Source organism: Haemaphysalis longicornis, unplaced genomic scaffold (genome assembly GCF_048455015.1).
Source record: "Haemaphysalis longicornis isolate Haplotype H1 unplaced genomic scaffold, Haemaphysalis longicornis Haplotype H1 scaffold_2, whole genome shotgun sequence".
NCBI lineage: Eukaryota > Metazoa > Arthropoda > Arachnida > Ixodida > Ixodidae > Haemaphysalis > Haemaphysalis longicornis.
In genome coordinates, this window is record NW_027526295.1 from 111231404 (window position 1) to 111256474 (window position 25071).

Sequence of the window (25071 nt, forward strand, 5' to 3'; positions counted from 1 at the left end):
AGCGCTGATAGGGTTTCAAAAGACTGTTAAGAATTCCGGAGTCGGCACTTTTAACAAGTTGATTGCAGTGAAACGAGATGGGGAACTCATTTGTGCATGTTTTGTAGAATACGGGGGCGTTGTGCGAGACACGTTTGAGGACGTGGACGTCAGTTCAGCCACCGTTCGGCAGCAGCGCAAAACAAATCGGCTCATTCTGTATGCTTGTGGTTTAGCGCGCCCAGGGGCTGTAATCGCTGGTTAGGACAGGAGCTATTATAAAATGATAACATTCTATTTTAATGCAGACTGTGAAAAAATTGGTGAAATGTGGTTTACAGCTTTTAGTGTAAAATGTGGTAAACATGCGTCTTCTTAGTGATGGCCCTGCCCACTCATTGGGTCCGATGTCAAGAATTGGTTATACGAATTACCACCTATTTGGTGCGGTAATAAAGACATTTGAATGGTTCGTATTCTGTGACACAGCTTTGTGGCACAGCATCACTACGGCGTTGTTTTACACCAAATGGCTCCTGTGCCCGAGAGGCGCCAATAATTTTCTTGCGCCTATCCTTCTTTATTTGTCAAATTTGTGTCCTCAGACTACACTCAGGAGTTCATGTCTCCTAGAAATGTAGGAAGGGCAGAAAGGAAGAGAGCTTGAAGTTTCTAATAAAGCAGCTAGGTAATACCTATTGTTTCTCAACTGAAAAAAAACACTCCAATCCCCCCCAATGAAGCGCACACTTTCTGGCGTTCTCAAATAATGTCTTAATGTACTCTCGCTGTGCGAAAGTGTAATAGCATTTTTATTTGCTCAATAACATGGGCCAGGCAGAACAACTTTTTTCGTAGTGTCTGCTATGATTTATTACATTCGGGGTGCCTACCAACCAGACTAATCCAAGCTCCTTTTTTTGCTTTTGTGGTTTTTGCACTTCTTTTGACTATTGCCGTGATCTTGTTGAGTTGGTTTTTCGGGCTTTGTAGAAGTTTTTTGTGTCTCCCGCTGTGATGGCTCCTCTGTGCGTGTGGGGACGTCTTCCGGCTCTGTGTGCGTCTTTTCCAGGAACTTCTTCCCTTCGCTGCTATCGTTCCTATAGCAGTTGGAGCTGTCTGTTGAGCTTAAACAAATTCCAGTTTTTCCGTTAATCTAAAAAAGAAAATACACCAAGTGTAAGATATTGATGTGAAACCATTTTAACTAAATATTGCGAGATGAAAGCATCCATTTTCAAAAGTGTTCGTTACTCATGTTGTTTGATCTAAACAAAAAGAAGCAATAATTTCAAACACATATATCTGCTGTCTAAGTATTGCAGTTACACCGTATTGTCAATTTCTGCATGTTTACGTGCGGGAAGCATTTTACTAGTTAGTGACGAAACTAGTAGTGCGAAATAGGCTACTCTATTATTTCAGTAATTAATTGTACATGACATGACGGTGCGAAATTGTATTTTCCGTGTAAATTGTTAGAAACCTTATAAGAACAGGTGATAGGGTGCTATAGCGGAGTGTGAATGCTAGACGGTTTCGGTATGACAATGCATATCATGACTTTCATATGCGGCGTTAGTGTAACATGAGATACACTGCTGGACCGAAGCAGCAGGAGGCAAAAGAATAACAACGTGGCCTATGAACAATTGGAGGGGATCGGGTTAGACTTGGTGGGTTTGGAGTCTGATTGGCGGACATTCGTTACGGCCGCAGTTGAGTCGCTATCACAAGCTCACGCGTACAGCGACTTATTATTAAAGAGTAGTATTTTTAAAGCGTGCTTCCTTCAAACTGCCCGAGCGGCCTCGAGAACATTCTGGCCACGTGGGCACCACTCACTCGTCATTCGGTCGCTCGCACGGTGATAAATAATCCGCGCACTCTATCAAATAAGATAGCCCGTGTGGCACACAAAGTAGAATAAAGGACAAATGCACGTCGCTTCCAAAACATATAAGGAGTTCGGCACGGCCAAACGTTTGAAACAAAACACTTCAGTAAAAAAAGAACTATTCGCACCATTACCCCCTCTAAGACTGCAGGGACCCGATGGTGAAAATAAAAAAAGTCAGTCCAAACAATACAAAGTTGATAATCTGGCGTAGTAAAGCTTTTAGCAAACCTCGTGCACGAAATGGGGCAGCGTGGGTCATCGGGACCTGCTTGAGCCAGTGTAACGAACAACCTCGTAGATGAGCTGGCCAACGCATGGCTGAATTCGCTAGGGCCGATGATACCATTGCTGGAGTATCTCGACGAGGCCCCTTCGTCGGACTGACTTCGAAAAACACAAAAGATTACCTGCGTGATAGTCGACTGCTCGGCGTTGGAAGCTGTAGCGTTCGGCATCTACGAGCTTCTGCTCCGTTGTACAAACTGGAGCAAGCTGTCGGGCATCATGTGCACGCTGCATGTATCCTTGAACGTGGGCGTTGAGGTCTTCGTTTTCCACATGCGGGAGGGTGGCCTCAACCAACCTATTCTGCCGTCTTCGGTAGACAATCTCGAACGCTGTCATTACCATAGTCTCTTGCATAGGTATGTGGTACACAAACGTGGCATGAGGGAGGAATTTAACCCACATCTTATGTTTAACGTCTATGTAAAGAAGCAGCGTATCTGAGGTCGTCTTGTCGAAGTGTTCCGTTCGTCCGTTCGTTTGGGGTAGCACGCCGTCGTTTTCGATCGGGCTAATCCCGTAGCATAAGACTCCTTGCATCACCTCCGCAGTGAAGGCCATTCCGGTGTAAGTGATTAGGATTTCAGGGGCTCCATGTCGGAGCACAACTTGGCGAATTAATAACTTTGGGTCTTCTTGTGTGGTCTCCTTCGGAGGAGCGGTGGTCTCGGCGTAGCGCGTCACGCAGTCTGTCGCTACTTCAATCCAACTGTTCTCGGCTTCTGACAGAGGGAATGGGCCCAGAATACCATTTCCTAACTGTTGGAAGGGCACAGATGGGACGTGGACCGGCTGCAGAGGATCGGCAGGTGTCCTAGGCCGCTTGTTTCGTCCTTGGCAGTAGGGAAGCTCCAGATTGACTGGGATACGTCGCTGTAGGGTAGGCATGTAAATTACTTCGCCCTTATCTTCGCCAGTGTACGTGCCGTGCCTACGTCCTCTGACGATGGTTCGCAGTGGCACGCTTCCGAGAATTCTTCGGTGAGACTAGTGGGGATCACAAGGAGGTACTTCATTCTTGTTGTGGGCTCGAAGGACTTCATGAGCAGCGAATATTTTGAGGCAGAATCCACCATAGTTGCACTTTTATAAGCTTGGCGTGGCTACGTCGCGTCATGTGCAGTAGTCGCTCGAGCCCCGCCAATCGGTCTGGGCACGCTGCTTGTGTGCTAGGTCGCTTTCCGTTGCTATGCCGACAAACGATGCACCTTCGTCTATATCGTGTGGCGGAGGATCGACAGGGGTGCCTGTGGGGCCGTCCGTACCTGAGTGCTTCCTTACCGTGCAGTAAACGATGGCGCTTTTATATTCTTGGATTCGCAGGCTCCGTACGCCATCTGGAAGCCGTGAAGCCAGTCCAAGCCGCGGCAGCCGCTGAGTTCATGGTTTACGGGTAAAGTTTGGTATTCTGCCAGAAGGACACACGAGAAAGGCCCCCGGCGATGTAGCAGACCTGGAGTGCGCTTAAGCAGAACCCGCAGATGTCTGAAATCGCACTTTGGGTCTATCACATGGAGGGGCGCGTGCCTTCTCAGAGGATCCTGCCAAGCCGGCAGCTGCAGTTGCTATTGTAGGTAAAAAGCCCCTGCTATGCTATGATCGTTGAAAAACGTGATTCTAACGGTGTAGTTGAGGTGGTGGGCTTTTGTGGCAACCGCATCGGAGACGTTGCTGCCCGTCATACCAGAATAACCGGGTAGACACTGAAGGCCATTTTTACGTCCTTCGCGCACAGTTCTTGTATATATTTCGTTCATAGCCCAGAGAAGTTAGCTGCGACAATCGGGCGGTTTATGTATTAGTTGCAAGGCTTACCGGGAATCGGAATGAATTGTCCACCACCGAGCAGTACTTCCGCTTATGTAAAAGAGTGGTGCTCTGACAGCTGCTAGCTCAGCGGCGGTGGAGGGCATTCTGTCTGAGCTTTTCTTTAATCAACCATCCCTCTGGCGGAATCCATACGGCGATTGCTTAAGAGGCCGAAGTCACAGGTCCATCCGTGTACACTTGGACGCTGTCTAGGTTGGGGGTGTGAATATGTTCCAGGACAAATTATGCAACGGCCGATGCGAGCATACACGGCTTTTGCCTATTCCAGGTACAATAGTGCACACAACTCATGCCGCCTACAAGCACGGCAGCTTCGGTCTGGGTTAATCACACAGCAGTACGAAGCCATTTGTGCCAATGGGAGTGGTCGGAGAAAAGCACCTTGCCTCACAAAAGGTTTTTCTCGTGTAGGTGCATTTGGAAGGCCCAGACATGTTCGCAGTGCTCGAGCTTGACAGCTATCGAGAAGCTTCAAGTCTGTGCTAGACACAGCATGTAAAGCCGGTAGGTAGCATCGCAAGAGGCCTAAGAAGAGCGCTTTGTAGAGTAGCAAAAGTGCTGACACTGAGCAAGCCCTGTTGCTTCCCGTCATCATCCTCCAAACGTGAACGAACGAATGGAGTCTCTGGTTTAGCGGCCTTATACGGGAGCCCAGGACAGCCAACGATAAATTGCAAGGCCTACAAATTTCTGATTGGGAACACTTGGTACATCGCGCCATTTATCTCCAATCGGTATCGAGGTACATCACATTTGGTGAATGCCACGGGAATGCACTTCTCAGAAGGCAGAGCCAGCCCGAGCTGCTGAGGTATTTTTCAATGGTGAACAGAGCCTTGTGGACTTTTTCTGGTACGTTTCTGGTGTTCCTGCCAGAATCTCGGGTGCCGATGCCATGATCATACGGCGGGATGGGAACTCCCTAAAGTAACACCTTTGCGATGCGGATAAGGCATATACTGAACAATGTGGGGCTCAGAACACCACCTTGCTTGATGGCATGTCGTGCCGTCAAAGTCACGTAGATATACATATCATTTAGGTAATTACTAAGAAAAGGTTGCATTCATCCTCACAGTCTACGAACGCCACCTTCCTTCGAATTGCTTCTGGGGCAACACTGTCAAATGCTGCTGTTGTGAACCGCAAGGAACCAAGATGCCACGGTAGGGCAGAACTGGGAACGCGCTTCCTCCTCCTTCATGCACTAAAGATGACGACATGCACGCTCTGCTTATACCTTCTTTACTTCCACAACATCCTCCTCCGGGCTGTTGACGTTTTCTATGGGACACAACTATGACTCCCGTTTTTCATGTTATAGTTGTACAGGTCATGCCCCCTATGGAGTAGGAATAAATCAAGGTAGTACCACAATCAAGTGTACTGCAAGAACGAAAAAGCGAGTATTTTGCGGTGCTTTGTGTCCATCTGCGCAACCTCAAAATCCATCAAACCTTTTTTTTGTCATGCACTGAATATATTCGAGCCCCGAAATGGCGACATGTACTTATGAGGGGGCGATTTGACAATCAGCGATATATTTCACATCTGGTGCAACTGCATCTCTGAGCTGTCGCTTTATTTGTGGGATCTGTGCATGTTTACTTGTGGCAGAGTGTGAATTCCACTTTGTTTCTTCTTTTGCTGGAACTAGGAAAATGGTAGCCAAGCGCACCCTTCCGGCCCTAGTCTTTCTCTGCTGACGGCGGCATAATATCGAACTGTTTTAGGCACGGCGCTTTTACAGTGACAACTTTTTGTCCCCTTTTTAAGCAGACAATTTGATGTGTTATGCCTCATATTTTTTACAACAGCCGGTGGGCCCAAGAACTGAGTGTCTTGTTCAAAAGTTAAAGCTTTTGTGTATGTTTTCAAATGTAACACAATTCTTTTGTATCTGTAACAGTTTTGCTGTTATCAAGCGCGTAAATTTATCTTAGTTGGCTAAATGTTGAAAAAACAGCAATGATACGCACACGACATTCATTTACATCCAACTAAAACCTGTTTTAAATTATATATTCACTTACGTCACAAGGGGTACCATTCTTGTGACTCCATGTTTTCCAACTTCCATAGTCACCCTCCTTGCAGTAGTAGATGCAGTCTTGTTGTAGTGTTTTCTAAAATGAGAAAATGATGGGGGAGTGGTAAGTGAGATTGGTAGCTTTTTGATTGTATATTTAACCCTTTTAGAAGTTTTGTGTATTGCTCCTTAGCGATTGCGATGATGATAATTGCTATTGGTGTCACCTTTGTAGCGGGGTGATGACATGTCATCTTACCCAAAAGGAATAATATACCTATTATTGTCTTGGTTTAATACTAGCGCTGCTTAGGGCAGTCACAAAAAGCTTATTAGGCACAAAATACTTTTTTTCTGTAACAGGTGGTAACTGTCTTAGGCAATACTCTCCTCTGTGCTTTTCGTCCACCAGCATTCTAATCTTCTTTTCGTCCCCTCGACAGCCTTGAAGTTAACTTCTCCCGTGCTACCCTTAAATATTAGGGCTTATGAAAGCCGACAATTTCCCTCAGGTAGATTTGGATGGATACCCTCACGATCTAATACAATGTGCCGCATAGTTTCTGTTTCTTTTGCGCAGACCCCGCATACCCTATAATTTTGTGAATACTTCCCCACAAAGCTCTTAGTTCGCAGGCAACCTGCTCTAGCCTCAAAAAGCAAAGCACTGCCCTGGAAATTAACATAAAATTTTGTCTTTCTGATGTTCAATTTCTCAGCGCTGTACATCTGTAACGACGTTTTATTTCATTTATTTCATTTATTTCATTTCATTTCATTATCTTCCATTTTTTCTCTCCATTTGTTCGTTTCAATTTGCCTTGCCTATTTTTTGGTTACCTTGGCTGTTTTGGATTCTCCACTGTTCTTTCCGTATTTCATCGTTAGCCTTCTAGTCTTCCTTTACCACTGCGTGTCCACGCTTTTCAAATATAGGTACCTACAAACCTTAGCTGCCCACCTTCGTTGAAGCATTGCTCTCAACCTCGTCTTAAAACATATTTTACACTGTGCTGCTGTAACTTCAAACGAAGCCCAGCCCATATCTCCCTGTACTGCTTCGTCGGTTGTTTTTCCGTGCGCGCCTAAGGCCAAACGTCCTACCGTTCTCTGGTTCACTTCAAGGCATGATAGAACGTCTGATTTTAAGCTTCGGAGTAGGCTGCGTTGTGAGCACCAAGCGCAAGCGTTGGAAGAAGATTCCTCATGGGTCTCCCGAACACGAGTTCAAATGGAGATTTTCCTGTGGAACCATGGGGTGTTGATCGATAGGCAAGCAAAAATGACGGAAGCTCACTGGTCCAATCCAAATGGCTGACTCGATTTGAGAGTATAGACTTCTTGAGGGTGCACATAAATCGTTCGGCATCTCCATTAGCCTCTGGTCACTGTGGAGTGATGCGATGATGCTTGAACCCAAGCTCATCAGTGAACGTTGCAAAACTATCACTCTGAAAGGGTGAGCCATTGTCAGACCTAACGATTTCTGGGCAGCCAAACTGAGAAAAGATAGTGCGCAGATGCTTGATGACTGTAGGTGCTGCAAGAGTGTGTATGATGCTGACAACTGGGTACTTTGAAAAGTCATCCACAACCACCATGCCATACTTGCCATCAGGAAAAGGGCCAGCAAAGTCCACTGATAGCTCAGTTAATGCACCTCGAGGCAGTTCCTGGATTGGCAAACGATCACGCTGGTGTGCAGGTGTGTTGACTTGACATGCCAGGCAGCTCGTCACCGTCCGGTCCACAAGAGAGTCTATCCCTGGCAACCACACCTTCTCACGTAAAAGCTGTTTTGTCTTGACAATGCCTTGGTGATCTCGATGTGCAAGGTGCACTGCCCTTGCGTGGAGCTGTGCTGGGAGTACAATCCGCGTGCCTCGCAACACCAGGCCTTCTTGACAAACTGACAGTTCTGTCGCTACATGAGAGAAGGGCCATAATCTTGTGCTCTTCCAGCATTTATCATGCTGAGGCCGATTTAAGGCCTGCTTGAGTGAGCTGAGCCCAGGGTCAGCTATCGTTGCTTTGGTCACTTATTTCATGGTCATAGCACGAGGCATGCTGTGGGACACGACAAAATTTACATACTCTTCAGCAATTCACTCCATGCGTCGGAACGGTGCTGTGGCGTTTACTGGGTGACGAGACAGGTAGTCAGAAGGGTTGCTTGGACCACTGGGGTGTTGAATTCGGAGTGCCAAACTCTCTAGACGTGCTGACGGCAAAGAGCGAGGGTTGCTCAGAATGCTGACCAATGGCTTGTGGTCTGTCAGTACGCAGAATGCTGATCTGTACAGGTAGATGTGGAAATGCTCAATTCCCCACACCGCGGCTAACATTTCTCTCTCGATTTGCGAGTAACGTGCCTCAACTGGACAGAGGGCCCGACTTCCATATGCTACTGCTCTGGTTTCACCTCCGGATGTCTGCGTGAGGATGGCGCCAAGGCCATGGGGAGCAGCATGAACAATGAGCGTGATGTCTTTCCTTGGGTCAAAGTAGGCAAGCGCCGTGGCTTCAGACAGCTTTCCCTTCAGTTCATCCAGGGCGTTCTGCTGTTCGTCTGTCCAACACCGGTCTTCACCTTTGGCTGTGAGTTTTCTGAGTGATTGTGTGAGGTGGGCCATGTTCGGTATGAACCGACCGCAGTAGGGGACAACACCAAGGAGAGACTTCACTTCATTGGCGCTAGAGGGTGGTGATGCATCCAGTATTGCAGATACCGTTGTGGGGTCTGGCTGTATGCTTTTGCTTGAGAACAGATGCCCGAAAAAGGTAACCTCCTTTTGTAGAACCTGCACTTCTTGTCATTCAATGTGAGACAACTCGCCAGTAAGCATTCCAGTGTCGCCTGTAATGCTTCGTCATGCTCCTTCTCAGTTTTTCCATACACCAGGATGTCATCACTCACGTTGAGCACGATAGGGATGTTGGCTAATACCTGACATATGGTGTCCTGGAAGACCTCGGCTGCTGCGTTGATGCCAAATTTGAGTCGCTTGTATCGGAAGAGTCCCACATGCGTAGAGAAAGTGGTGATCACACGGGATGGTGCGTGAAGTTCTAGATGGTGGTATCCATCTTTCAGATCGAGTTTGGAGAATACAGTGGAGCCATTCAAAGCAACAACGATGTCATCCACTGTTGGTGTGACATGTCTCTCACGCTGGACGGCCTCATTGGCACATCGCATGTCAACACACACTCGAATCTGCTGGGGGTCATGTGGCTTTGGGACTGCTACAATTGGAGATACCCAGGGGGTTGGTCCTTCAGCCCTTTCAATTGTGTCGAGAACTGCAGGCGCTCAAGTTCTTCTTCCAGTGGCTGCTGCATGGTGAAGAGGATGCGTCTGTGTGGTTGTGGTACTGGTTGAACAGCGGGGTCAACATGAAGGTGTACCTGAAAGTCCTTGAGACAGCCAACACCTTGGAAGAGCTCTGGGTATGCCACTCTTGGGTGCAGCCTGGTTGCTACCTCTTCTAAACTGTATGTGATCTGGAGTAGTCCCGGACGAGATGCTGCAGAAAAGCTGAGGAGCGGTGCACAATCTCCAGACACGACGTAGAGCGCTTCGTGGATGCTGCGCTCCCTGTATGTCATGACAACGTCCAGCTTTCCGAGTAACGGTAACGAAGAACTTGCACCATAAGCGAACACTTCGTTGACGTTTTGGACAACGTTTCTTTGCTCAAACGACTTTTCACGTCGTTCGAACTGACCACGGACACGATAGCACCAGTGTCAATCGTAAAACAAATGGGTTCACCGTCGACGTTGATGTCCACCTGTGGAGAGGTGGTCGCTGCTTGAGAGATGGCTGAAGTCATAAACACGTGTTACTCACTGTCAGTGCCACTGTCCCTCAAGACTGCGTGTATGGTTTTGCGTGCAGAACGGCACACGTGAGCAAAATGTCCGATTTTGTGGCACGCATTGCACTGCTTGCCGCGGGCGGGGCAGCAGGAGCGTCCTTCCCTGTGAGGACACGATTTTCCACAGTTGTAGCACGTTGCATCTGCTTGTTGTCGGCGTGGGGGCTCACGAGAAGCTTTTCCTCGGTGCTTCAGCTGATGATGAGGTCGTGAGGTTTGCTTGGTGTTTAAAGCAATTACGGGCGCTACGTTGTCCTTGCTCTACTGATGGTCGTGTTCCATCACAGAGAGGTTGTGTTCAACTTCCTCGAACAATCTGCCTTGCCTGAGGATGCCTGCCAAGTCCAGGTCGTGCTGTATGGCGTATCGGAGGAGGCGTGTTGACGTCGTAGAAAGTAGAATTTGTTTTTTGATCTCGGTGTCAGCATCAGCAAAGGCACAGTGCTTCGCGAGCTGGTGCAGTCTGGCGTAGAATGTGTCTAGCGATTCGCTTTCCAGTTGCTTAGCTTGACGGAAGCGGTAGATCTCGAATGTAGTGTTCACCCGTGGCGTGAAGTAGTTGTCGAGCTTCTGGCGGGCTGCAGAGTAGAGGGAAGTTGCGGCGCCGGGGGTACCGGTGCTTGAAACGGTAGAAGTAGCTGCGGCGGCAGGGGTGTCGGGTAACGTACAGTAGATATCGTAGACTTCCTCCCAACGTAGTGTACTAGCATGGCCGTCTTCCGGGCGTCGTTGGTGATGCCGCAGGCCACGATGAAGTTTTCGAAGCGTTTCACCCATCGCAACCATTCGGTGCCGACGTTATTGGCGTCAGTGGCACGCGCGTCGAAGAAGGGAAAGGCGGGAAGCGAGCTTTGCGCCATACCGCAAAATTCGGTCATTGTACGAGTGGAGGCGGCTTCGTTCATGTTATAATCTTCACTTGGCAGTTGTTGCGTTGTTCAGACGCCTCCTCGTCGCCATTGTAACGTCTTGGGAGGTGCGCAATACGACCTTGAATCAGCTGAGGAGAACACCACCGTTTATTCCAAACTACAATGCCTTGTTGGGTGCGGCTTCCCCGATCCCGGTTGCCAACCTACATTTCCACATTGGCTGTTCATGGACACTACAGTAATGAATACTATCTTCATTCGTTTGTAACACACTACAATAGCATTTAATCAACCTCGACGTCCTCCTGTGCACAACCGCCCGCTTCTAAAATACGACAGACCACAAAGTTTTTGTTGCACGTATTTGCGCTTTTTTCTTTGTTAAGTATCACGCGAATCTACATTCGCTGGATAGAAAAATAGATAGCGCAAAATGTGGAGTTTATGTTTATTTCTATTTGGTTTTTTTTATTAAATCTGAAATTTTTTCTCTAAATCCAAATTGCGACCAGCGACATTTTAGCAGTCGGTCTTTTGTCGTGTGAAATATTTAGATGGCCCAAGAGACCTTTTCACATTAATTTATCTGAGCATACGCTTGACGGTACTGCCATTACTTTTGGGGGCCCGGTGTTATCTGATGATGACTTGTGCAGTTTAATTCGCCCCCAGGGACCAACTATAGGGAGATTCTGGTTCATATTTGGACGGCCTGTTTTCAAACGACCTGTAATTAACATTAGAAATTTTTCTAAAATTGTCGGTAGCGCGCGCAAGGCGCGACTTTTGCGCATGAAGTTCAAACGGAAAGCGCGATATGCAGGCGCACGGAGCCTCGAAGGCTATAATCACAGTCGTTGTCCGTGATTAGCCATACAGTACGACAGAACCACCAGCAACCGGGTCCTAAATAGCACCAGTTCTGCTCGTCGGAATCAACGCTAGTGGCGCTATTCTTGCCCTGGAACGGCCAATTCATCAGCCTGAAAACTAGTCTTCGTACTAGTTACTACTGCGTCAGCGATACAGGCTACCGACAAGATGGAAGATACATAAGCTCCGGATATTCCTTTCAGAACGCGATATCGACATTTTCAGGCATAATTTAAAGCATGCACTGTGTTTGCACCAAACTACATAGGCGTGCAGGTCAGTATTACACTATTTCGAAGGTGATGACACTCTGTAAAGAGGGGCTATCTGCGATTAGGCTTCGCCCAAAACGAAAAGGGCGGTGCTAAAGACCGGGAATGACAATAACAGGAGGAACAGTCAATGATCACTATGTTCGCGCAAGTCTACCTCAGGCCAACTGTCCTGATCCTGGGGAACTTAAGTACACAAAAAACACAAGTTCCCGTAGGAAAAGCGTAATCTAGGCGCAAAGGTGAAGTTGGCGATGGCGCTCATTGTGGCAAGAGGCGGAAAAATGCACAATAATAAAGGGATATGTTTTCGGTGAATGTAAACGTACGGCGGGAGTATTCTCATATGTGATGTCGACAACCTGGAGCTGGGCGCCGTAAAGACCGGTACTGGCGAAAAGCCATTTTTAGATGCCAAGCAGAGTATGGTCGCGCTTGTTCCCTCTGCCATTGTGTGGGCGCCGTTGTGCGGCATCCACACCCCCACTGCGCAGCCTGGCCAGGCACAGCTTATGAAGATTGTGGCAGCATTACACTAGAGATTTGCCAACCAAAGAATCCATCACGAGATAGCTTCGCGTTCAACCACCGTCCTCATCTTCCAGTAGGGGAACCTCCTCTCGCAACGCTGTGATGAGTGCCACGGGCTGCCCGTGGTAACGCCACCTTCAACGCCAGCGTCAACGCCAGTGTCAGAGCCGCGGGCAGCGCCGCGGAGAAGAGGGCTCGAGCTGCTGCCACAAAACGGCTGCGGTGACAGGCCGATCTCGAACTTCGAGCTCGCGAAGCCGTAAGGAAACGTCAATGCCGGCAAGCAGATTCTGAACTTCGGGCTCTGGTAGCTGAAGCGGCACGTCAACGTCGCAAAGAATGGACGACGTGTGCCTTCCGGACTTTGCAAGCAAGTACCGGCGGTATGTGCGCGCGCCGGGTAACTACGTCCTCCGCGACCGGCCCTTTGTCATTCGCTGCCGTCACTACACCATGAACAACCGGCTGGATGACTACATGCGAGAGCAGGTCCTGGCCTACGTGCCGTTCCGAATCGAGGCCGGGGACGTGGTCGAGAACAACCGCTATAGAAAGCGGTACGCAGACAACAAGGACCTCATCGCTGACTAACGCAAGGAGTACAACCCGGCCAACGACGAGGAGATCGTCGCGGAACTGATCTAATAACACCAACGTGCACAAGAACAAGAACAACGAGCAGCATCCTCCTGACGTAATCGCCCACCCTGAACACGAAGACGCCGACCTCATGCTTCGCATACTACTCAGGGTTCCCCTAAGGGAAGCTGGGGAAATTTTCTGATAGACACACAGGGCGGGATTGCGCCCAGCCGAGCCCCGCAAGGGAACCTTGCGTATACAAGATGGCGGTATTGCCACCACCGCTGATCCCGTGACACGAAGCTCACACTGTGACCAACCATGAGAGTGTGTCGAAAAGCGTAGGGACAGCAGCTGCAAACGGCGGCCGTCAGAGCTCTGCCGAAGTTCCGGCCAATGATTGTACGTTCTCGTTGATTTAGAAACTGAAACTATCTGACAGCTTTTTGAGCCAGACCGTCATACTTGGTCTGCGAATAATGTTAGCGCCACATCGCACTGTTAACAGCTCGCTGCGTGGGATTAGTGAGATAAACTTTCATAGCGAAACTGACTCCGACCTTCTCGAGGGCAGGCGGGACACGGACGTTACTGCCGTAAAATAAAAAATCATGCAGCCCTCGCTCTAACGATGGTTATGGTTGACTGTGAAGCTTTCTTGTCGAAGCTGTCTTGTCGAAAGCCGTCTTGTCGACTGGCGAAAGCCACGTTAAGAGTATGTGCTACTTTTGAGGTACGCACCCGTTTTCTAGAATACCCATGGCGGTTCTCGGGAGTTCTTTCCTTGGACCTAACATTTCGATTTTGGGTGTACGGCACAAATCGGTACCTGCTGTTTGGTCTCCGCTTCGACCATGCCGAAATGTTACTGGAGTGCCCTATGATATATTTGTTGTGATCAGATTGTATAGCTTGTAGAAGTGCCGCATGACGGACAGGCACGCGGAACCCCCTCGCCCAACGAAGTCCATTTTTCGGGAGCAAGCTGCGTCGGTGCGGAGCATTTATGCTGCGAAATGTGACCCACCAGAATGGCTGCATCTGTTGGACGCGTGCGTCTGCTTGCAAAAGTTGCAACGGACGGCTTATTGTAGCTTCAGTGATGTGCATCTTCTTGGATTACTCATAACTTTTGTAGGCTGTTTTAAGGGCAGTTTTCCATGCAGTAAAGGAAAAAAATGTGGAAATAGAGTGGTCGGATTGACGCCAGCTTCATAACCCAAGAGTCCAAGTTTCGATTCCGGCCACTGGAAGGATATTTTTTTTTTTTCACTTCGCAAATGATTATTCATGATCATTGCCAGAAAAAGTTGGCTTCCTTACAGGGCGTACTTCGCTTTATTAAAAATCAGTCGCGGTGGCACGGAAGTAAAAACCAAACACGTGATTCTACATCCATTGACAATGTTCCCAGGAAGCAGCCGTTTTCGTCGGCCAGTTGCTCCTTTACATACCAATATTATTCAACAATACAGCCGAACTTCCCACACCACTCATTAGTGGTCATTCCTTTTGCACCGCTTGAACGGGAATAAATGTTTCATTACTCAGCTTACTTGACAATACAACCGGACAAACGAAAGCGTTTTTAGGCCAATACCCACCACAATCCTCCCTTCCTTAGGTACCCACTCATTCACTCCAAATTCATACAGCTCTGGCCCTCTGGTAAACTTTATGATCAATAACGGTTTTTCAATTCATTAAATCTAAGCTTTGAGGAGCTCTCGAGTATTATATTTTACAATGGAATATGATGCAATTAAAGCCAGAAACAGAAAGAAATGGATATGGAGTGGTACCAAAATTTGTGGTAAATTTGTATAAATGCTGTTAAAGGAAGTTAAATACAATTGTACCTAAAAATGCGTCTCTCGGACCATGATAAAGTTCTGTAGCACTGTGGAAGCATCTGGATTGCTTGTATTTACAATGAATTCAATATAAACGTAAAAGTACTTGTTGGCAATACATTTTTCTTCGGGTAGCTCAAATGTATTACAGAGTATTTGCGTCCTATACGCTGAAATATTGTGCTCACCTGTGCTTCGTCTGGGTCTTCATCGCATAGATACTTTCCTATCTGGTAGTAAGCGTGTGTTTCTGAAAACAACATGGGATTTTTATTACACAAGGCAAAGCATTCATAAGTACTGCTTAGAGATGACCTTGCGGACATGGGGGGCTCAATGCATTATTTCCGATGGATTTTGTTTGCGAAAATATTTTTATAGAACTATTGAAAAGAAATCGATAGTGTTTGGCTTGTAGAGTCCCCGTGTCTCACACCTGTATTTGATGGGGCAGGTGGAAGCACTGTTCCCTGGAAACTAAAGCAAGGCAAGCGGCTTCATATCTACGAAGAATGTTATTTCTCGGAGATAGATTACCTTCATATTGATCCATTACCACACGCATGAGCCGGTACGGCCGAAGTTAAATTTTAAAATAGACAGTCTGAGAGGCAGGATAAAATATAGTCAGATTTCTAGACGCCATGTTCTGCGTGATTCGATCGACTACAAAATTAAGTTAACGTGCAAAAATATTGTGCTTGGCAGGGAGTGTGTGATCTGTGGCGACAGAGCTTTCCTTGTGATGTTAACCACGCGATGTCTTACTAACCAGTTTTTTGTTTAAATTAAAGTGCTCAAGAACTCGGGAAATGATTTCCCTGCTGGACTGATTCATTTGCATATGTAGAGAAAAAGTAATTTAGGCGAAAGAGGTCCAAGTAGGCGAAATGAACTATCTAGAGGACATCGCTAACGAATTACCCTTGTAAATTGCAGAGAAGGTATTGGTTGGCTAACAGGCATCGATAAGCATACCGAAGCATGTACAACGCTGAGAACCAAGTATTGCGCGTCCCGCAACTCGTTTGTATGTCTCACGTAACTCCTAAACGTCAATTATTTTCCAGACTAATTTTTGCCTTTTTAATTTCGTCGCTCTGATCAGTCTCAAGGTGATCAGTCACTTATCACGAACAGACGAAGGGATACGCTACTGGTGTTGCGAGTCAACAATGTCGGAGAAAGTTTGGTGGTGCAAAAGGTCAGGATATTGAGCCTGAACACCTGCTATGTGCGGCACTCAGCAGTAGAAATGGGGTCGTGGGCTGACGAAATCTTTTTCTGAACACTTCATCCTTTGAATTCCTCCCGCACAAATCAAGGCGCAATGGTGAAAGCGGGCAATTGGTGAAAAGAGCGAAAATCTTGGAACCACCGTTAGTGGAGGCCATAAAGTTGAACAACTCGTCTGCGATGGCTTCGAAGTCCTTAGCTGTAGAAACGTCTTTACCCTTGATATGTGCGACACACAAAATATGGCCCCAGATAACGGTGCGTGTGCCCCAAAAAGTGCTTGAACTACCCAGACTTTTTCTGTTCGAACAAGGAAATAAACAAAAATAACTGTGCATAAGCACTCGAAATAACTCTTTGCCGCAGGTACAGTTCTTCAGACAAATCGGTTCTAAAAAGAGTTTTCACCGACTAGGGCCCGTGCTAAATTGCGCCAGGTATAGAATAAGTGCTGCGACACATTAAACAGGCGATGCATATGCCAATAGTGGTTGCGCAACATACACTCTAATTCCCCATAATTCATCCGGAAGATTCCCTAGCTTTTGTATATACAGTAAATGTGACAGACCGTGAAACGCGCACTCACCTTAAAAATAACGAAATACATATTGCTTGGAAAAGAGTAAAGTATTTTCGCCTTCCTCGCATTGCCTTATTCCATAGGAGCATTTCAGAACAGGTGCACGAAAACCCACGTGTGCTATTATTGGCCACTCTTTCTATTTCTTTTCGGTATGAATAGTTCCAAATTTACTGTGCACGTAGTGGCCTTTGAGCCCATGTGGTGGTCTATAAGTGTACAAATTGTTTAAGGAAATACTCCCAGTCTTTACCAAAGGATGTACTGACATTGTGCAGATTGTGCAGAAATGTATGTATGTAAAGGCGTCTGGTAACCTTTCACGGTGGCAGGTATACGGGACTGTATAAATGTTTTCGAACGTTTATTTCAGTGAAGTTATTTGATACAACTTTGTGGCGTTACTTGAAATTGTCACCTTGTATAGCATTATCCAGTGGGGACGAGAGTACCACTGCTTCCGTCTGATGGCGCTGGGGAACCGCAATCGCGCTTCAGGAACCACGATTAAGGTGGAGCGGGACCGGGATCGATCTCGATTCAATGCGGGCACGCAGCAGCACCCGATACGGATTAAGTTCCATACGGGCCTGCTCAATCGAGAATGAAAGTTCCCAAATGGTAGGGCCATAGGATACAGTAGACGACACAAACAGAGCGTGAGACAACTGAAAAAGTGGAAAATTTTTATGTCAGAAGAAACGATTAAACCAAAAAGTTGCAGATAAAATCTGTGCGTAGGTTTTAAAATGTACACCACAATATCGTGACATCGATGCCGAGGGATCGTTTTTAAACAATGTTGCTGCATTTATGCAATATGCTTTCGAATCACTGAAGATCCGTGAAGGAATCAAGACTACCCTCAACAATTTTTAATCGTCGTGCTACAGAGACACAGTCGCGGGTTCGATTCACGGCTGTGGCGGTTGCTTTTCTGATGGAGGCGAAAAGCAAAAATTGCGCCCACCTCCCCGCGAGGGGAACCCTCTGTATATGCGACGCATCGTGAGGTTCACTTGGTGTTTCCGTTGGATTGATTCTGAAATCGCGTGAAACGTGTCGGGAACGCGTATGATTATTGTTTTATGATTATTATTATGTTTTATTGGCCAATCTTGGTCAATTTCTATAAGTGGTATGGGGCTTCGCTGTCGCAACGACCTTTACTCCATCATTGTTGCTGTAAGTGGGAGCTTCTTTTCTTTTATTGGAAGTGTTAATCATTGCCCCATCATGCGTTGTATCACTAGCATCTTGACGTAGTTTGAATGAGTCAAGGATATAAGGCGTGTTCGTAGCAGTTGATTCTGTCTCGGTTTTGTGGCGCAGTGGAAGAGCACCATGTACCTCGCGTTCCGCCCACAGGGTGGTGGGATCGAAACTGGGCGCCGCTAACTATTATTTTTTTTATAGTGTAGGGGGAGGGGCCTGGACGGAGAACGCCGTATGGAGGGACAAGGCGAATGAATGAGATGCAGTCGCATCTAAAACGGCTGTGTGCGTGAGATTTCGGAGCACGTTAAAGATCCCCGGATGGTCAAACTTATTCCGCAGGCCTTCACTACGGCGCCCCTGATCGCCTGCCTTGCGACGGTGCGTTGAACCTCAAAATACAACAGACCCTTCCAACCCTTCTTTGGGTTAAGTTGTGGGCCTGAGAGGTAGCGTCTGCGGCGTGTTGGTCAGTTTTAAAAGAAGGCGAAGGCGTCATTGTTTGAAAGTGGGGATTTTGTTATGTTGTTTCCGGACTGGACGTTTTAGTTTAAGATGCCACTGCATCTCATTCACTCGCCTTGTCCCTCTTTACGGCGTTGTCTGTCCACACCCCTCCACCTACACTACAAAAAAATAACAGTTACCGGCGCCCTGTTTCGATCCCACGACCCTGTGGGCGAAACGCGAGGTACATGGTGCTCTTCCCACTGCGCCACAAAACCGAGACAGAATCAAATGCTACGAACGCGCCTTACATCCTTGACTCATTCAAACTACGTCAAGATTCTACTGATACAACGCATGATGGGGTAATGGTTAACACTGGTAATAAAAGAAAAGAAGCTCGCACTTACAACAACAATGATGGAGTAAAGGTCATTGCGACAGCGAAGCCCCAAGCATACCACTTAGAGAGATTGACCAAGATTGACCAATGAAACATAATCATAATCTTAAACATAATAATTATACGCGTTCCCGACACGTTTCACGCGATTTCAGAATCAATTTAACGGAAACACCAAGTGAACCCCACGATGCGTCGCATCTACACAGGGTTCCCCTCGCGGGGAGGTGGGCGCAATTGTTGCTTAGAGTGTAGTGGTGGCAACACCATCTGCATTTAGCGCCACTATCAGCATCATCCGCATCCGACCACAATCATCATCAACGGTGCCTAGCGAGGTCAGCAGTTGTACGCGACACAGAGTTCTAACAGGACAGCGGTGCAGGTGCAGTCGCATGTCTAGGCCGCTCTCTAAGCCCCGGCCGGGCCTTACGCACCTACAAAAATGTAGGAGAGCAACAGCGCATAACCGATTCCATGGCTCCCTTCCTACAAGTGGTGACCCGGACGTGATACCCTGCCAGCAGCACAGCGACATGGTGACGTGGGGAGACCCGCCGATGCCGGTGTTCGACGCACGCCACCTGAGGTTTGTGTTTCAAGCTTGCTGCCACCTTATCACTGAAGTACGTCACCATTAGGCCGCTCAAGCACTCCATCCTGTCTAGACTCGTCCTTTCGAGCTCCGCTGCGTCCTCGCCTTCCCACAACCAAGAGAAACGCCCTATAACGACCTTCATGGTGGGGTGCTCGCACCCTATGGCTTCTGGGACGACTGCTTTCGGCCTACAGGGCCGGAGGTACAGGCACGGTCAGCGCACGCTTTGCCGCCGCACATAGTACCTTCTTCACTATTGGTGTCGTTTCCTTTCATGAGTGTCGCCATTGTAGACTTCACCACTAGCGCGGCAGCCACACCTACACACACAATATTCACAGCCGAGGTCGTCACAGACGCCAACCGGCCACAGTCCGCCTCTTCCCTTCTACCACCCCAAGCAAGGGCTCCAGTGAGTGTTGCATCACCGTTCCATCTTATCTAACGCGGTTGATCACTAGCCCACCATCGTGCATCATGTGCAGCGCGGCACTGACAGTCTGCCCTGCACCAGTGCAGTCGCAACATAACTGGCACGATACCCACGTCGTGGCATACAAAGCTAACCCCGACGAATTCACGTCTCCCATTGTGCTGCCGACAACGCCTCTGCTGGAATATCGAGGAAGTGAAGCCTGTCAGCAGACCGTCTACATTCCAGCCTTCCAACCCTCGGAACAACACACCCAAATCCGCCCTGAAGAGCACGTTGACAAAGCATCTATGACTAAAGCGCTGCTGCAAGCGGTGCAAGAGCTTTCTCGCGTCCACAACCAGCAAGCGCTCACAAAGCCCGACGCTTCGGGAGCACGCGCCCAGGGGCGTACCGTGTCGATGTCACCACAGGTTAAGCGTGCTTCTGCGCAGCGGCACCGACATCGCCCTACGCAGCTGTCGCCAAAACAAGCTGCATCGCGGGCGCTCCTAGTGCACTCCCACGTACTATCAGCGCCGTCTTGCCCAGCACCTTCACCTTTCGTACACGCACTGTCAACGGCGACCTCGAACCCGAGCCACGAAGCTGCACGCGAACTAGTGGTGAAAACGCCGCCGTCAAGGCTATAAGCCTGCTCGTAGTAGCAGCGAAACACCAGTGGACATTCTTCACAACAGGCTGCGCGTAGAAAGCCCGTTCTGCAAACATCCCCTTCTCGTCTACGCAATCCTTTATTAGCTGTTAGATGAGGGAGCGGGCCCTAGACAGTCAGTAAACCATATATATGCGAGTGTAGCCTACAAGAGGTACAGCAGTGTCGCAGTCCTCAATTCGTGTCTCTAAATGGAAGCTCTAGCCATTGTCAGTACCAAAACCTTCTACACGGTAACCGAAGTGCCGATGCAGTCTATCGCCCGGGACGTCAGGCACAAGAACGAGAACTGTACAAAATAATCAAACCCCCAAAAAGTGCGAATGAATATGTTAGTGTACTAACAGAAAACATGTCGGTCAGTCACACAGAACTCGTCCAGATATAAAACAGCTACTCTATTTATTGATCACACGAAACATCCGTACGAAGGACCCTGGGCCTGCCGTTATTATCGGTAATGAAAAGGCAGGATCGGTCGCCGCGAAACCCGAATCCGAGCACCGTTGTTTTTATATGCAAAGATTTGTTAGGTGTTTGCACTGTGACGTATCACGGAGACAGAAAACGCAAAGACGTATAGCTTGATTTGAAGACGCCGTCTTTGCGTCGCAGTGCACGCTTTTTGTGTTGTCTGTATTTGTAATACGCAACAGTGCAAACGCGCCACGATGGTATACAACTAGCCCGACAACAAGCTTGCCGTCTGCAAATGTCTACCATATTTCTAAAATAGTTTACTCTGAAGACTAAATAAAAGCGAGATTTCTATCCCGCAACACACCCAAACTAGCCTACAATGCACGCTACATTATCACGCACAAATAACTGGCTATCACGGCCATATAGGGTGAGGTGACTGTGAGAGGGAAACATGTTCCTAGCCTGCACCACATATGTATCGCAGGGGGCCAGATAGGGTATGAATAAAATTTGAAGTACCGATACGCCACATTTCAGTTGTTGCCCAGCCTATCCCGATGCTAGCCAGTTGCTTTGGAATCCAGCACATTAAGTCTCGAAGTTCTGCAGTACACACACAAAGAAAGCAGTAAACCTCCTAACCCGACAAGGATAAAAAGGGCTACCCACATTCCCGACCCGGTCCTTCAGGTAATGCACGCGATGGAGGCTCAAGATCTCCCTATTTCTGAAGACAACATAAACTATAGATGTCAGGATCCCAACCATATGATCTCAAAAAACGTATACTCTCCTCTTCTCCCATTTTTTGTAAAACAACCAGAAATATCTCCCAAGACCGCGCCGCCGACCAGCTCTGAGCATGTGAAACATTCCTTCCTTCACTGATATTTTTATTAAAATATTGTCGCCAAAGTAAGTCAGTTCTACGAACAATTCAAGGGGTGGAGTAGGATGCTTGTCACCAGGGTATATCACCTAAGTATTGCAGTTTGAAAAGAATTATCTAGTATTAAAATGTTTTTGCAGATGCCGCACCACCGGGAAGTATGCCCCGTTCAGCCGTCTATACTTTTGTGCGAAAATTTCGATTTGCAACGCAGAAAGTTTCTTTTGTTTTCAGATGTAGGGGCAACACACCAGCTACGCGGTTCACCGTAGCTGGTGGCGATGGATAAGTGGATATCACTCTATCATCTATGACCGCCGCACATGTTTCAGTGCAAACATGTTACTTTTTTGATACTGTACAGAAAGATGCGTCCGCGTTTGAAATTGGCAAAATCACCAGGTGCTCCATTCCCAATCGCTCAGCTGCTTAGCCACAATAGTTTGTACAACACAAATCAGGTTTTGATGTGCCAATTTATTGTTATTCATCGAGTTTGGACAACTCTATCGATCCCTTTTCATCTTCTAAAAAAACTCAATTACGGGGTTTTTTATTTTGATGTCGTATCTTATTATTGGTTTTCACAAATATTCAAACCGAGCTCTTCCGAACGGGCGAAGAAATTCGAAGGTGAAAGCCACGCTTCGGTATTACCATACGTAGCCCAAATGATGATTGGTTTAACCGCTAGCACAAACGTGAATAAGAAAATGGAAAGACATTTGAGCCCTTACTTGCAATATTATAATGTGCGAAACAACCATTGCCTTGCATCAGAAACTGACATACGTAGTCTCATAACACGGTACAGGCCGCAATTATATTCTGTTTATGCAGAGCCTCCGAAAAAAAAATTATGTTTACTAGATTGCCATCAAGAAGGGAATGGCTTGTTGTGGACTACAACCGTACATGTCGGGTTTTAGCCACTTGGGGTTCGGTGCCTACCAAAAGGCCACATACAGTATTATGCACGAATCTTCCGGGTTCGCAATTACACCTCAGTGGGGTAAAGGGCAGTATGGTGTTTTGTTCTAGGACGGCATGCAAAAATTGCTTAGAAATGTGCTCCTTCGTATTTGTGCGCCACGTATTTTCGGTGTTATAAGGCAGGCGCTGAGGTGGCAAACAGTCGGTCAAAACCGAATATTTAAAGGGTGGAAGTAACAGTTCCCAGATGACCTAATCTTCGAATGCAGCCTCAAAAGCAAGCCTTTAGGTGGCAACCAATTATTGCGCCAAAATCAGCAGCCAAAAAGAGCCAAACCAAGTTAAAGTCAATGCGGAAGTGTCATTATCTTTTAGCGTTCATACCGTCAGCTGCGCGACCGTGTAGCTGAACTTAAGAGGGGCATCTTAGCCGAGAAGATTAAAAAGACTACAAGAGTTTGTGAACATACATTAGTTCGTGAAACACACAGTGCGATTGTTGGCACAGAACAGCGGTAGGTGTTCTCATAACGTGGCTGTTAGCTCCATGCGATTCCAGTAAAGGACATATCAAGAAAACCTCCACGCTGCTAGACAAACTAAACAAGCTTTGAACCGCTGGTACATTTCTAGCGTTGACTGAAACTTTTTAACTAGGTGAGCGTGCACTGCAATTTTAGATGCCTCCCGCAGAAGACCACGCGGGAAGACGAAGCAACAGGGCGCTGCTATCATTACAACTCACAAACAAATTATATGACTATTCCATGTTGCGACATCTGTGTATTGGCTCGTACTTGACAACGTTAACTCAGAAGTAATACAATTTCTTCTACTTCAAACCGCTTTCACCGTTCTTAGAGCTTTGCTTTGTTGAATTTGTGCAAGCAGTAAAATATTTTGCATTGCATTAAAAAGTAGAAGTTATTTACACCCTCCTGGACAGGCTGGTATTTCTTTGGACATCAGGCGAATTCATCCCCCTAAATGATTACTTGATTCAATAAAGGGAGTCACAATATACATTATTATTGTAAAATACTTTCTTGGGGAATTGAACAATGGGACTGTCAGAGGAAATGCTGCCAGTTGCATGGCAGTGGCAAGCTCAGTATCAGAGGTAGAATTTACTGGTAAGTGAATGTTATGCTGTCTTTGATAACAGTGAACCAACGGTTACCTTTTATATTGCAATAGCTAAAAAAACGCCTAGAGTAAATTAGCCATTACTCTAACTACTCGGAAGGCAGACCGAGTTTAGCAGCGCTTTATGATCACAAAGATACAAGAATCTAAAGACACTGAAGCGTTCGCGATTACATATAGGCATTTTAGTGGCGGTTACGCTTCGTGGACGTTTTGCCGAAATGTAAAATGGTAGCTTGTTTCTTGTTGTTCTATTTAGAAATGTAATTTTGTGGACCAAACGAGTAAACATTTTTTCAATGGCTTTTTGTCCGCCGAAAAAATAGAGAACACCCTGGGTGGAACGCCTTTGGTACTTCTACGTGTAAAATATAAAACAGACCAAGAAGCGAGCAGTTTTAAGTGCAATGCACTTCTTAAGCGACCCTGAACCTGCGTCCACCGACGATGTCCGCGCACGTGGAGATGGGCACGCGCAGCCTGGCCGCTGACATGGCACATACCCACGTGGGGGATTGGCCAGGAATCTCCTCGTCTTCCTTGGCAACGGGGGGAGATGGGCGCGCGCTGCCTGGCCGCTGACATGGCACATACCCACGTGGGGGATTGGCCAAGAATCGGGCGTGAGAAGGGCTAATGCACCTGCTTAAAGGAGTACTGACACGAAATTTCAAAGCTGAGATCCGCTCTAGCAATCAAGTACAACGACAACACAAATAGGTGTCTGTGAATAAATGCATCTTTCTTTCTTTGTAGTTGTGTGTGTGTGTGTGAGCTCTCTTTCGCGAACATTACCGAACCGCGCACATTCAACTCGTGCATTCGCACTTTCACATTCTTCCCCTCGGGGAAATGCGGGGATTTTTTTAGCTTTGTTACGCATTACCAAGTTCATTATATATCCTAATCCGCTCAACGTTGTAGCAAAGCGTTACTGTCCGTCTGCCTAGAATTCATATATTCTTCCGAAATGTTTTTTTAATTCAAACGTCTTGGTCGGTTACAACCAATTGTGAGCGGCAGCCATTGAACTCCTCATTCGAACGCCGGCATTAGAACAGAAACCAACATTGTCACACAAAATCAGTAATGCTTACCCAGTAGAAGAAACACAAAAGCTAACGCTGATGTGAGCATGGCTTATTGATTGTCCACGTTGCAGTGTTTCAGAAATATTCAGTGGTTTTATTGTGCCGTCAGAAGATATTTAGGTCCCATTTACC

General features: G+C 47.3%; 1 long non-coding RNA gene and 1 pseudogene across 1 annotated transcript; both read right to left on the reverse strand.

The window, feature by feature from the left end:
- Positions 1-750: 750 nt before the first annotated feature.
- Positions 751-25071, reverse strand: LOC144167298 (uncharacterized). Its single transcript, XR_013321931.1, has 4 exons — positions 24946-25071; positions 15076-15137; positions 6028-6120; positions 751-1135 (listed from the first exon to the last, which is right to left on the reverse strand). It is a non-coding gene; the product is annotated as an uncharacterized LOC144167298 (long non-coding RNA).
- Positions 10166-10764, reverse strand: LOC144170915 (uncharacterized; annotated as a pseudogene).